The sequence below is a fragment of the Mytilus edulis genome, chromosome 11, assembly GCF_963676685.1.
Source record: "Mytilus edulis chromosome 11, xbMytEdul2.2, whole genome shotgun sequence".
Taxonomy (NCBI): domain Eukaryota; kingdom Metazoa; phylum Mollusca; class Bivalvia; order Mytilida; family Mytilidae; genus Mytilus; species Mytilus edulis.
The window spans coordinates 77,253,718-77,268,038 of record NC_092354.1 but is presented as its reverse complement, the minus strand read 5'-3'; positions in this window follow the sequence as shown (position 1 = coordinate 77,268,038).

Sequence of the window (14,321 nt, the reverse complement as noted above, 5' to 3'; positions counted from 1 at the left end):
TATAGATTGTTCAATATTTAATTTTTTGTTACGCCACTATAAATATCTGACCAGTCCGGTTAATCAACCCAGACGCTATATTTAAATATGCGTCTGTGTAATCGAAACTACGCTGTGATTGGATATAAGGGCACAATATATTTTTTATTTATCTATGAATAACTGCAGTGTGTATATCATGTATATCTACAATGTGAATTTTAGAGAATTATTCGAAAAGACTTCCAAAAGTTCATAAATTTGGTGTTATCTAACGCCGGGTATGGATCAAAGATCTGTCGAGAATCTTATTTATAAACCGTTGGTATAGTAACATAAACTGAAAACAATGGCAAATTCAAAAAGAATAATGAAACTTCTGACGGCAAAAAGTACCGAAACAAGAAACAAGAATACGGACGCTTTCACTAGTTCGGTGAAAGTTATGTAATATCTGGTTCACAGATGACGACACGTATGTTTTATTGATGCTAATTTTGTCGAACATTACCTTTCTAACTAGAGGAAGTACTTACATAATCAGCACGACATGTGTCACATTTGGAACATGATACACTCATATTGTAGAGCCACAGTTTATGGTGCGGATCGATTTGCCTGGTCTTCGGTATTCTACGTTTGCATTTTGCATGTATTTGGTCCTTTGTCAGTTTGTTTCGACTGATAAGTTTGATATATTTTTTACGACCTGTTTTCATATGCAACCGGATGTGACATACAATGATTTGATTGTTTTACATCTGAAAAAAAAGAGAATTAAAGAATCGAGAATGACAACACCTTGTTTAACACTACACTTATATAAAAAGAAATAGATACAGTGCATTAACCCTGAAAATCGCCATAAATACACAAAACAGTATATGAACATCAAAATACACAAAACAGTACATGTACATCGAAATGCACAAAAAGTACATGTACTTCAAAATGCCTGTACCTAGTAAGAAGTATGAAATTTTTAATCCATTCGTTTGATCTGTTTGAATAATGTTTTTTTTATATTTGATTGTGGACTTTTTCTATGACTTCGGTATTGTTATTTCACTGTTTATTGTTGTTCATATAAGTTAACGTGAAGTTAAGTGCATGAACTCTTTTGGCGCCTAGACATGTAACAAATCGTGTTTGTGCCGACACTTTCAATGGAGGTAACGGGTAGGTGTACTCAATATGTAAACTTTCAAGTAATTATTTTGATTTCGGATTTTAAAATGTTTCTGACCTATGCAATATTGTCTGTCAATTTAATTTGTGACCTAACGGTAGCTTACATACAAATGTATTATTTTGATAAATGTGCCTTTTCAAAGTTGTTACACAAAATCAGTTAAAGGTTGCATTTCTGTAAATATTGTCAATGCAATTTCCCATAGGAACTCCTTTTACGACTAAAACTGTACCACTTTTACTATGAAGTTTTGAAAAAAATCTTATCCTAGAATTGAAAGTTTATATGCACTACAATTTTTTTCAAAGGTCAAAATATAGGGCTGTGCGGCATATTTTCAACGTTTATATGCCCTGAACTTTTCAGAGTTTAAAATAACACTAATTTTCTTAACTACCCCTACCTTGAATGAAGGGTTACCACATATTTCAATGTAAACAATACGCACATGTGTATTTACTGGTAACATTCCCTAGTTATGTCTCTATGAGATGGAACACAGAGAGCATAACTGGGAACCAGTATGTAAACAAAATTAATTTTCTATGAATATTCAAGATCTCCCCAGGCGTGGTTTGAGAAACAGCTGTATTTACAAAGTGCAACCTATAATACCAATGTGCCGATATTAAGAATGATCAAACTTAAATTTATTTGAAAGAGACAAATCGTTTATGCGTTTGGAGTATAATTTGCTAATGGTTATTCCTTATATCGAGATCGCGAAAGTCGTATGCGTTTAAGTGCTTATTTCCTAAATAATATAACAACTCCAACTTGAACCATGAAAAGGAATGTTTCCATATCTATTTCAGCATTTTATACATTTGATATAGATTATGTTCGTATAGTACTAAGCTTGTCATGCTTATTGTAGATAATCATAAAAATAAAAAATAAATGTTTACAATAAAATGATAGTTTTGACATTTTTAATTTGTTTTCCATGAAAACACATAAAGTTTATAGTTATGTTCATCTTTGTTTGATAAAATCCAAAGTTGTATGATAACAATGTTTATGTTGACGACTTATGTTCATACTCATAAAAAGTAACTGAATACAAAACATAAAATTTCAAGGTTCAATAAAAAGAAATGACAAGGAAGAATAGAGCTTTCTTACAAATTGACGAAAGGTACGTACGCATGACGAATCATACGTAAGACTCGTTTTAGGGATCCTTTATTTTGACATATCTAAATAATAGTCATGGAACCTTAGACAGACCATTACCCTACATGCATCGACATTTTTTCCCAATATATAGGACATATAGGATTTCGGGACGTACGATCGGTTAACATATAATACCACCAGGTGGAAGGAGATAACCCTATAAAATATACTAAATATAGGGAATTCAGAAGAAAAAAATGCCCCTAAAAACAAAAAAACAAAACCTTAAGCTGGGGTCACACATTCACGATTTTTACTGCCGTCCTTGACAGGACCGTTCCCGATTACAATTTGTCAAAAGTATGATCAAGATCCTGTGAATCGTGGATGTAAGTTCAAACTTCAATTAAAATTTGTAAAACAAATAATTTAAATAATTTAATCACAAACACATATTGTGGTCATGCAGATTACAAACAAAAAATTCTGAATCCAGATTTTCCCTTTACCCTATAGTGTTAAAATTTTGAAAAAAAAACAATTGCTTTAAAGTGTCGAAAACCCAAGAAAAGAAAAAAAAACATTACCCCTCCTCTTTTGAAGTTGGTTGCTCCCATAACTTGTTTTGCCCCCATTTTATACTTGTTTCACAGTGTGAACTTTGTAACGTTCATATTTAACTGAATTTGCAATCATAACTTAAAGTTATAGTTTCAGATAGAAAAAAAAATTGATCACAATTCATTTTACATTACTTTTTCAAAACAATGCAGCATTATTGTTTTGCAAATCTCGATATTTCACGTTAACAATTTGCTGAAAGTGTAATATAAAAAATAAAAACAAATGTGAATCTTCAGTGTCGTGAAATTTAAACTAACGTACGTCAATAATGCCATTAAAATTTTAATCATGAAACTCGTGCCTAAAATATTCCCGCGGAAATTTGTGTACTCGTGGTTTACGTAAGTAACGTATCGGACGTAAGTGTATTTGACACTATTTTTCTTTGTTTTCTTGTATAAATAGCGTGTATTATTTGCGATATGCTTATTTTTGAAAGATAAATTTGATCCAGGAAAGAACGCTGTTTTACCGGATAAAGTAAAGACTCTTAATTGTTATTGTGGAAATGAAATACGTGCTCCCTTTACGTTTGTTCGTACCTTTCGTCATTTTGTAAGAAAGCTCTATTGTCACGATGACTCTTGTGCAATCAAAAATACTAACGAACGCAATAATAAAATTATAACGAATGACTTCTGTTCTTTTGCACAACCACTTGGTCAATACACATGATCTAAAATGTTTTGTGTCAAATGTATTCGCCAATGCTCTTATCATGTATTATTGCATTGGAATTTTTATTACTTTTTTTTAATTTTTATATTAAGGAAACAGTCACAAATGATACGAATAAAAAGATTTGCTTCATTGATTGTCATGCCAATGAGGTGTTTCGCTAGCTATAAGACCAGGTTTAATACACCTTTTCCGACATAAGAAAATACCTGTACCAAATCAGGAATGTGACAGTTGTTATCTATTCGTTTTATTGGTTTGAGTTTTTTGGTTCATTTTGACATTTAATTAGGGACTTACCGTCTTGTTTTTTCCTCGAAGTTTGGTATTTGCTTATTTTAATGTCCCAGTTATGGGCATTATGTTTCCTGGTCTGTTTTCCCCCCATTTATAAGGTGCACTGAACATAGAAAATGATAGTGCGGATGGGGCATCCGTGAACTGGGGTACATTCGTGTCTACTTTAAACACAAGACATAGACAAACATCGTTTTTTGGTATGTAGTTTTTGCCATTGCTAATACAACTTATTTTTGCTATCTAACTGCTGTAAGTTGATGGATTTTTATATGAAGTTCCTGGAGACGTGACAAAAAGAGATATCCAATTATGAAACATACAGTGATACCATTTCAAATGATCCCTTTTTATACATTTTCTAGAAAAACAAATATAACTCTTTCAAATGGAACGTTAAAATAAATGGTGTTCAGATAACTGAAATAGATGCGCTTTACAATAATTAATATGTTTTCCTATGAACGAGGACAAATATTTGCAGATCAAAAATATAACCATAGAGACGAGCGTCATTACATGTAGGTGGTTAGTTTTTTCGACAAAAAGAAGTTATTCTAGTTTATCTTTGATGAGTAATTCATTTTCATTTGTGATCGTAATTTTTTATTCATTACCATATTCTTCTCATCACAAAATCATTAGGACAATAAAAGAAACTATTTAAAGATGAATATTCAATTGTGTTAAAGACTTATTGCTTGTTGTTTATTGAATAAATGAAAATATCTCTGTACAACGTTCGTTCATAGCGTTTTTTCTGATTTCTATTCGAACAAGACAATTGTTTTTCTTGTTATACGTATTTTAGTGCTATTATTTCCAAGATTTATGAATTTATAACAACCATTGTTTACTTTAGTCAGACCAAGTCAATATTTGCTCTTGATTGGTCCTATGCTTATCGTTAAATAAATGCGTCGACATAATTGCCTTATTGGTTTGCTCTGTTTTACAAGCGCAGGAATATCAATAACAATAACAGTGCCAAACAATGAAACGAATAAAACTACAGCAATTAATCCACACCTTTAGACGATTTCTGGAGCAGTGGTCAGTCGTCGTATAGTGCTTGATAATTGCGTTTTATCTACTAATAAGTATTGTCTGATTTTGGTAATTTATGGAACTAATATCTCAAATAATTCAGCATGTGAGTAATTAAATAGATTTGGTATATCGGTTGTGCATTCACATTCACATGTAGCTTCTACAAAAATAAAATATCTAAACTTAATCACCTTTTTCATGAATAACAAGTAATGCATCGTTATGTGGTTTGAAAAACTTAAAAAAAAAAAAAAAAAACGATTCTTTAATCAATGTCCGCAGTATTCATTTTCGTTTTGTTAACAGTAGTTATACTTTTGACGAGCCATCTTTTATTCTCACACATAAGTGTTCATATATATCAACCACATCTTGCATTCACTAACAAAATAGCGAATGAAAACGGTTAATACGTCAAAGAGATAATATTCTACCATAGAATAAAACTGTTCATTATTTAAGGGAAAACAAGTTATATTTTATGAATTTGTCTTCAGAAATATATTGAAAAATGATTTTTATTTTTTTTTATTTTTATGACACATCTCCTGAATTGACTTGTAACACAACTACTTAGACATTTCTTGAATCCGTTTCATAAAAAAAAATGAAAAACTCTGTTTCTGCAACTCTGAAAAAAACAGATCAATTGGACTGTATTTATTTTAACGTAGGCCAATGATGAACTGTTGTCAAACGAACCATACATTGACCAGTAAGCAATTTGAAAAACCGAAACAATGCTAGGATTCTAGTAAAATTAATCTTTAGATAAAATTCTGCGCCATATACACCTATATATTGGAAACGAATTTTAAATATCAATAATAATTATTCATCATGTATATATAAAAATAAGAAGATGTGGTATGACTGCCAATCAAATAATTATCATCAAGAGATCAAATGACACAGACATTAAACACTATTGGTACTTGTATGGTCTTTAACATACGTACGTATGTTTGTATAGCCTACCTTCTAAATTAAAGATCCAGGACCCGTTAGATCCCCATCCAGTCATTTTACCATAGCCTTCAATCATAAACGGATACGGATCAGTCCAATCGATAAAAGTATGGGAATTATTTCCCACTGTAATTCTACTACTGTTAAACCAATTCACAAATAGGTTGGTATACTCATCACAGGACAGGACTTTTGCTTTAATTCCAGACATTAGTGCAGTTTTCCCGCCATATTTTCTTCGTAGAAAAATTGCAGTATTGGCCCTGCTACCTATGACGATTTCATACAGAAATGTTGAATTTAGGTCACTTGCTGATGATAGTAGTAGAAACGCATCGTTACAGGCTTTTACCTGAAATTCCAAGGAAACGTTATTCACCGGTACAATGCCGTACGGTGTAAGTTGTGTTTATATTTCGTTGCTTGGGTAGTTTCGACTGGCTTTTTTACCAACGTTATTTGTGTGAATTATAACAGCTGTAATTTAAACAATGTATCAATTGTGATATAATTCACCCTACAATGGTAGCTATATACATATGAATCAATATAATTTTATTTCGGGTACGATATCAGTAATATAAAACTGTATCAATTGTCATTTTATTACGGGTACGATATAATTATATTCAAATGTATAGATTTTCATTTCATTTCAGGTCAGATAGGAATAATATACTAATGTATCGATTGTCATTTTATTTCGGATACGATAGCAGATAATAATGAATATGGTAACTTTTTTCTATAATTACAAGTGAATTGAACTTATTCAAATTTATTTATATATTGAAAAACTAGAGGCTGTAAAGGGCCTGTGTCGCTAACCTTGGTATATGTGCATATTAAACAAAGGACACAAAAAGATTCATGACAAAATGTGTTTTTGGGATAGTGGTGTATTTGTATATCTTAATTTACTGAACAATCTTGGTGCTTTCAATTATCTCTGTCTATATTGAACGTTGCCCAATAGTTACAGAGGACAATATTATGTAAAACTTTACAAAAAATGTAAAAGATATACTATAAAGGGCAATAACTCCTGAATAGGTCAATTGACCGTTTTGGTCATGATGACCTATTTGTAGATCTTACTTTGCTGTACATTATTGCTATTTACAGTTTATTTATATCTATAATGATATTAAAGATAATAAGCAAAAGCTGCAAAATGTTCTTAAGATTACAAATGCAGGGGTTGTCAAAATAATTTTGACGTTTTGCAAGGCTATTTAAATTTTTTGCTTTGACGCCTTCAAGCAACATCATAATGCTGACCCCACAATTTTCGGTTGGAATTTGAGAGCATATTTTGCTCTCATCTTTAAGACTCACATTAGCCATAACATTTTCATTGAACGCTTAATTTTTTTTCCATATAAATATTCTTACCTTTTATGTGTTTGTTTGTGCAAAATATTTCCAATAAAACCCTACAGTAATAATAGAATAGTTCACAATTCCACGTAAAATTTTACCGAGTTTGGTTTTAAATATGTTTTATATTCCAAAAATGAAGCATCTTAAAGGGGCACTAGCTGTCAAATTCATATCGATCACTACTGGACGAAAAAGCAACTGTCCATACCAGTAACAGTCGTTGTACGACTGTCTTAGTCTGTAAAAGACAAGTAACGACTGTCAAATCTGTCATATTTCGTTGCAACAGTTCATTTATGTCGGTCCCAACTTTTTTACGGGTTGTGAAAGTCAAAAAATGCTACCATCAGTCATTTCAGAACTGTCGCAGTGGTTTACGGTGTTGTCACAGTCAAACTCTATTCATTACAGTCTTTCTAATAGTTGTGACAGTTGCATAATGTCCGTCCCAACCTTTTAATAGTTGGGACAGTTAAAATTTGTTTGTGTCAACTTTTCAGACGTTGATGCAGTCAAAAAATGTTTGTCACAACGATTTTAGAGTTGGGACAGTCGTTAAAATGTTTGTTACAACTTTCAAAAGGTTGACACAGTCATTAAATGTTTATTACAACTTATAAAAGGTTGACACAGTCGTTAAATGTTTAAAACAAACACTGTTTAGGTTGATACAGTCGGTAAATGTTTTTAATGCAAATATTTTAGCGTAACGGTAGTCGATCAGCGTAAAAAAAATCACGTCTCACCCGGCTCTCAAGATTTTATTTAGTTGTGAAATAGTCCATAACTTATACTATTATCGTCTATTGTGCGATTGTAAACTTGTTTTGCTGTTTATTCATTTATTTTGCGATCGTTGTTTGTCTTTTGTCGTTTTCCATTTATTGCCGTAGCATTGTCCGTTTATTTTTGGCAGTCATGTGCGTTTGACTTTAAATAATTCTTTTGATATCCTTACTTTTTATTTTATAATATCTGTCGTTCATAACTGGTTTTAAAAACCAGAAGCTGTTGTTTAAAATGGAGTTTTAATATTATTGCAGAAAAATGAGAAGATGATAATGGATTCCAATATGCATTCAAATTTATACTTGAAAAAGTTTTGCCGGATAGATTCTGCGGAATAAAAAAATGTACTATGGGTGTACCTGAAATAAATTTAAAGATTATGACTAAGTTACCAATATTGTACAGCATAATAAAACAGTTTTAATTCGAATTACACCCCGAGGGACATTTCCGATGATTAAAAAAATAATTAGTAAAATCTGTCAAGTTTCATTAAAAACGGAAAACAATTCTTCACCGTAAACGATTTACCCTCTTTAATTTTTTGTCGGCATAAAAAACGGACCTCAGGTCGGCAAACTTCTAAGTACATCTTTACACAGAAAACTAGATGTTAGACCACATGTACAATAATCTTAGTCCTATAACATATGACCTCGGGGGCATTATTCACTATTTCTATTTGCTGTTCTGATATTTTCTTTTTACTATCAATGTGCCACCCGCATTCAAAAAAAAAAAAAAATGAAAATATCAGTATAAAAACGTTAAAAATTGAATAAGAATGCGAAGTCATATGTTATAGGACTACAATAATCTGAGCTGGAAATTACAATCGGTGAGTAGAGATTATCAATATTTAAAGCATGTCTATCGAATAATCATGGTTTCATAATTTTGAAGGGAAAATGTGCACATTTGTCAGCTTACAGACCTTACAGTTTGTTTAAACTCATTGGCGGGTCCAGGGGGAGGGTTCCGAGGGTTGGAACCCCTTCTTTTGGCCGCTCAATGCAATTGAATGTGGACATACAGTTGGAACCCCCCCCCCCCTTTTTTTTGTCCTTGGTTGGAAACCTCCCCTTTTTAAAACATGTAAAATGGCTGGATCCGCCACTGATCCTACAGATTCCATAATGAGATACTCCGATAGACTATATAGCTATGAATCGACATTCTATACTACCACACTCGTGCAAAGTTGCATATTCCAGGAAAAATTGAGCTTGTTAGTTGTGCATCATAAGAAATCATTGAAAGTCATAAAGGACACCGTTCCCCTCCCCCTTTTATCATGTGTATGTCATTTATTCCCTTATTTAGTTTGCATACATCACCCTGAGTGGAATACAAAAAAGGGTACTCTATATCTTCCCCTTTTTTGTGGGAAAAATTTGTTTGATTATATAGGGGCCCCTTATGAAAAGTTCTGGATCTGCTACTGACCTATACATCATGTAGGAGGGGGGACTAGAGGGGGTCTCATCCCGATTTCCCGGTTTTAATATCAGAAAATCCCGAAATCCCTGACATATTTTGTTAAAAATCCCGATCCCGATAAACAAGAAATCACCATTTATTTATTAAAGAGGTCCTCCACTATTTTAGGTAACGAATAGACACATCTGACACATCTTTTAAAGGAGGCCGTCCTGGTAATCTTTGAAAATTAAACCCTCTGAGTAATGTTGTTCTTAATTATTTGCTTTCCTGAATTTGTGCATTTTGAACAATATATTCAGTACATACATTTTAAACACGTCAAGTTGGGGTATTTGTTTTTTTCAAAATTGTAGAATGTCATAAATATTTTTATATGATATTCGATTATAGAGAAAACTGTGTCTGTGAAATTATCTGTGTAGTAAGGCCAAGAAAAAATACAGGTGTTTCAGGTAACATCCCCTAAAAAATTAGGATAGGTAGGAAAGCAAAAAAAATTTTTTCAAACGTTTTGACTGGTTCATATGGAAGAAAAATTCGGACTTTATAAGTGCTTGTCCACATAACATCCAAAAAACTTTAGTTGTAGAGTTAGATTATAGGTACTTAAAATTGGGGTAGATATATTTAAGGGTACCGGAAACACATGTGTTTTCTGTTAGGTCTTACATAATCTTACTTTTATTGAAAATATCCAAATCAAGTCTAACTTTTGGGAAGGGTTGTAAAGAGGCGTTATGTTCACGGACAAACGCGAAATAAAATTCAAATTTCACGATGAACGAAAAATAAAAAAAATTGCTTGCACGTTGTCGTTTTTACCAATTTCACAGTGAAGCACGAACTGTTTTCACGGAAGGTTGAATATTAAAAATGGCAAAACACGTTGCACGAAAAAAAACCTTTACCACCCTCTTTGGGTATACTGATCCTCTAATTCAGAGCGACACTAATACCAAGAAGATTTTAAGACATTTATCATGAATTTTGGTTAGCATTTCATTCACGTACAGTGGATATTAAATATGGCACTAGCTACGGTTACTTTAAAAAAACGAGCAGAAAATAACAATAAGATCTGGATCTACTCTGTTTCTAGATGCGATTCTGATTGAAGTATTATGAAAATGGCACTTTTATCTGTCCAAGGTACAGTTTTTTGTCAATCCCGTTATATTTCAACATAAAAATCCCGATTTCCCATGGCTAAAAACGTGGGTTTCCCGTATCCCGATGTTTTTCTATCCCGAATTCCCGATCTTTAAAAAAGGCAATCCCAATTTCCTGTTGCTAAAATCGGTCAATCCCGGCGTCCCGAAAATGGTCTCGCCCCCCCCCCCCCCCCCCCCCCCCCCCCCCCATGTAGTGTACATATTGTATGTTAATGAGGGTGGTAAAGGGTTATTTTTGTGCAAGTTTTCCGCCTTTTTAATTCATGTGTTTTTCGTGTTTTGTAGTTTTATTTCTCGTTTTCTCGTGTTTGGCTCGACGTGCGTGCCTCGTGTTCTCCTTTATTTATTTTCCGTGTTTCGCGTCAGTACTCTTAATTTCTTGTGCTTGTCCTTCATTTGATTAAAAGTAAGGCCGGGATTAAATTCAAAGCCCCGGTTAGTCAGGAGATTGTTTTAAATTATGTGTTCCAATGCAGAATATTTAAAATTGCTATGAAATTAATTATTATGAATAACATTTTTCTTTCAAATCAGTTGCGACTAGCGGACTCTAAAATGTGACTGTAGGATCATCATGTCCATCATATATAATGGCTAGATGATCTCCAAGAACGGCTGATTTATAAATTATTTTACGTTTTACATTAATATTTACTATTTTATTTCTCGTGCTTCGTTTTTTCCGATTTTTATTTTACGTGCAACGTTTTTGCCATTTTTATTTCACGTGTTTCCGTGTTGAGGGTCCCCCTTTACCACCCTCGTTAATGTATTGCTTACTCTGGACCTAAAGTTGCATGAACTACTTGTCACTGGACATTTTATAACCAACAACCAACTGATTTTTACCTGTACGTATCCGTATAAATGTGTTTCTTATCATGCTTATGCTGAATTTCTAGTAATTTCCTGGTTTTGCTTTATCATTTTCATGTTTATCAGCTGATAAAAAAATCTATCTGTATGCATATTTTTTTATGTTAACATGGTTTAAATTTTTTTAAAGTATTTCATTGTATTTTATGAAGCTCAAAAAAAAATGTTTTGTAGATATGATATTATTCAGTAAGTTGTCATAAAATTTACTGTGTTAACTGCATTGTACATGTTTTATCTACTAATTTAGTCTAAAATTTTTTTTTATTCAAATTCAAAATAAACATGATAAATAATTAAAATATTTGTATTTACTGAATATGACCATGCAAATGTGACATTAAAATAGGTAATAATCAGGATGTTTTATATAATTAACACTGGATAGGTAATAATCAGAAATTCTTATAGTTATATACATGATGTAGCTAATATACAAATTAAGACACAATAGTTTATTGCCTTGGGGATGACATTTAATCTGTCATGGGTATATTGAATATGATTTTATAATAATGTTCACAAATTATGATTAAAATTGTCCTCTTGTACACAAGTATGTGTCTGAGGTTATGAATAAAATCTTGAATCAAATTTTTGATAACTTTTTCAAAACAAATTATAATTTAAGAAAAATATGAAACAGCAGGATATACTATAATCATGATTATTGTGGATATAAAAATGCAAATTTTAAAAGTTATCTGAAAATACAGTGCATTTTTTTTTTCTTTTTCATTCCTTAAACATTTCTTTGTCATGTTTGTAGTATCAATATATTTCATATTAAACATGTTAAATGATTAACATAATTAAAATGAACAAAAGAAATAACCTGTTGTGTTTTAGAGAGGAATAACTATGTCTATGTCCATGATGTCTGACTTTAAAGAATTGATGAAATAAAGTATGATGAGAGCCTCAATAAGATAGTAACTCTTCAACATGTTCAATGAAAGTACACAGTCACACTTAAAAAATCATTAATGCAGGAAAAAAGACAACACTATATAGAATTTAGACCCCCTTAAAAGATTTATTTTTCTTGTTAATAGGCACTTGAAAATAGAATTGTATAAGTGCTAGAATTTTTTGGTCAATTAAATGAGAAGTGTTAGTTTTATCTAGGTAAATACAGTTATTGTAATTGACTTTCTTATTATTGCACAATGTATATACATATAGTATTATATATTTATTATTACATGTAGTTAAAAATTTACTGTACTCGAGTCTAAATGTATATTTTATTTTGTAGAATCATACTGAATATGCATTGGTTTGACCACTTAGAACATATATGACGCCTGCTAGTACATGTGCACTTTGATGCATAGGAAATATAGATGTCACTGAGTCGCTCTTATAGCTGCAAATTGTGAAACAATGGATTAATTCATTATTTTATGCTAGTTATCTATTGTTTTTGGAAATAATGAATACGGTGTGCAACATTATTCCATGATGATGATCTGATGTTCTGATTAAATTGGACAAGAAGAAAATTGTGCCTTGTACAAATAGGAAACTTACAAATTGTATTAAAGGAGGACCACATTACTGGAGGACTAAATACCTTGGATTATCATGATAATTATTAATTTGCTATATCAATCATGATCAATTGTGAATTTGGAATAACAAAATTTCATAGTTGCAGTGCATATTAATAGTGCAATCATACATGTCATACATGTACATTGTTTCTGTATTCCATGAATACCCAGGATAATTATTCACTTGAAATAGTAATTTGGAATAATGAAAATTCATAGTTTCAGTGAATACTACTAATAATAGTGCATCATATCTGAATTCATGAATACTTTTGATTAGTGGATAATCAGTCATTTTAATATAATAACAATATGGATAATGTGAAAATCTAGTTTCAGTGAAATTTACAAAACAGTACAAGTATATCACATCTGAAGTTTATGTTTGCATTGCAATTGTTAACTACCGCCAGCATGTCCAGGGTGTGTAAAAAGATCTTAACCAACTATTAGGGTCTCGTGCAGTCTGTGTCAATTGTTTAGTGTCAAATGACTGCTTGCTGTACTTAAATTATTAAAGTCTGAATTAGAATTAAATAAAAATCTTAATTAGCATGATTAGTGGCCAAGTATTTGAAACAAATAAATCATGCATGTACTTTAAAGTATAATTTTATTATCCCTCCTGCAACACAAGTTGAAGTACATGCATGCAAGAAATAGGTACATGTATTACAATCTGGCAGTGGCTACAGCGTACCGTTTTGTATTTAAACTTCACCAGATACATTTTAGAACCTGAAAGGCCTGGATATTTCCTTATGTTATGAAGTTCCTGTTATAAGTAATAGGATAATTATATTTGGTATGTGCGTACCTTGCAAGGTCCTCATGCCTGTCAGACAGTTTTCACTTGACCTCGACCTCATTCATGGATCAGTGAACAAGGTTAAGTTTTGGTGGTCAAGTCCATATCTCAGATACTATAAGCAATAGGACTAGTATATTCGGTATATGGAAGGACTGTAAGGTGTACATGTCCAACTGGCAGATGTCATCTGACATTGACCTCATTTTCATGGTTCAGTGGTTATACATTTTGTAGTTAAGTTTTTGTGTTTTCATGGTTTTGGTCTGTTTTTCTCATGTTTCTCATACTTTATGCAATAGATCTACTATATTTGTTGTATGAAATGATTGTAAGGTGTACATGTCTAGCGGGCAGATGTCTTCTGACCTTGACCTCATTTTCAT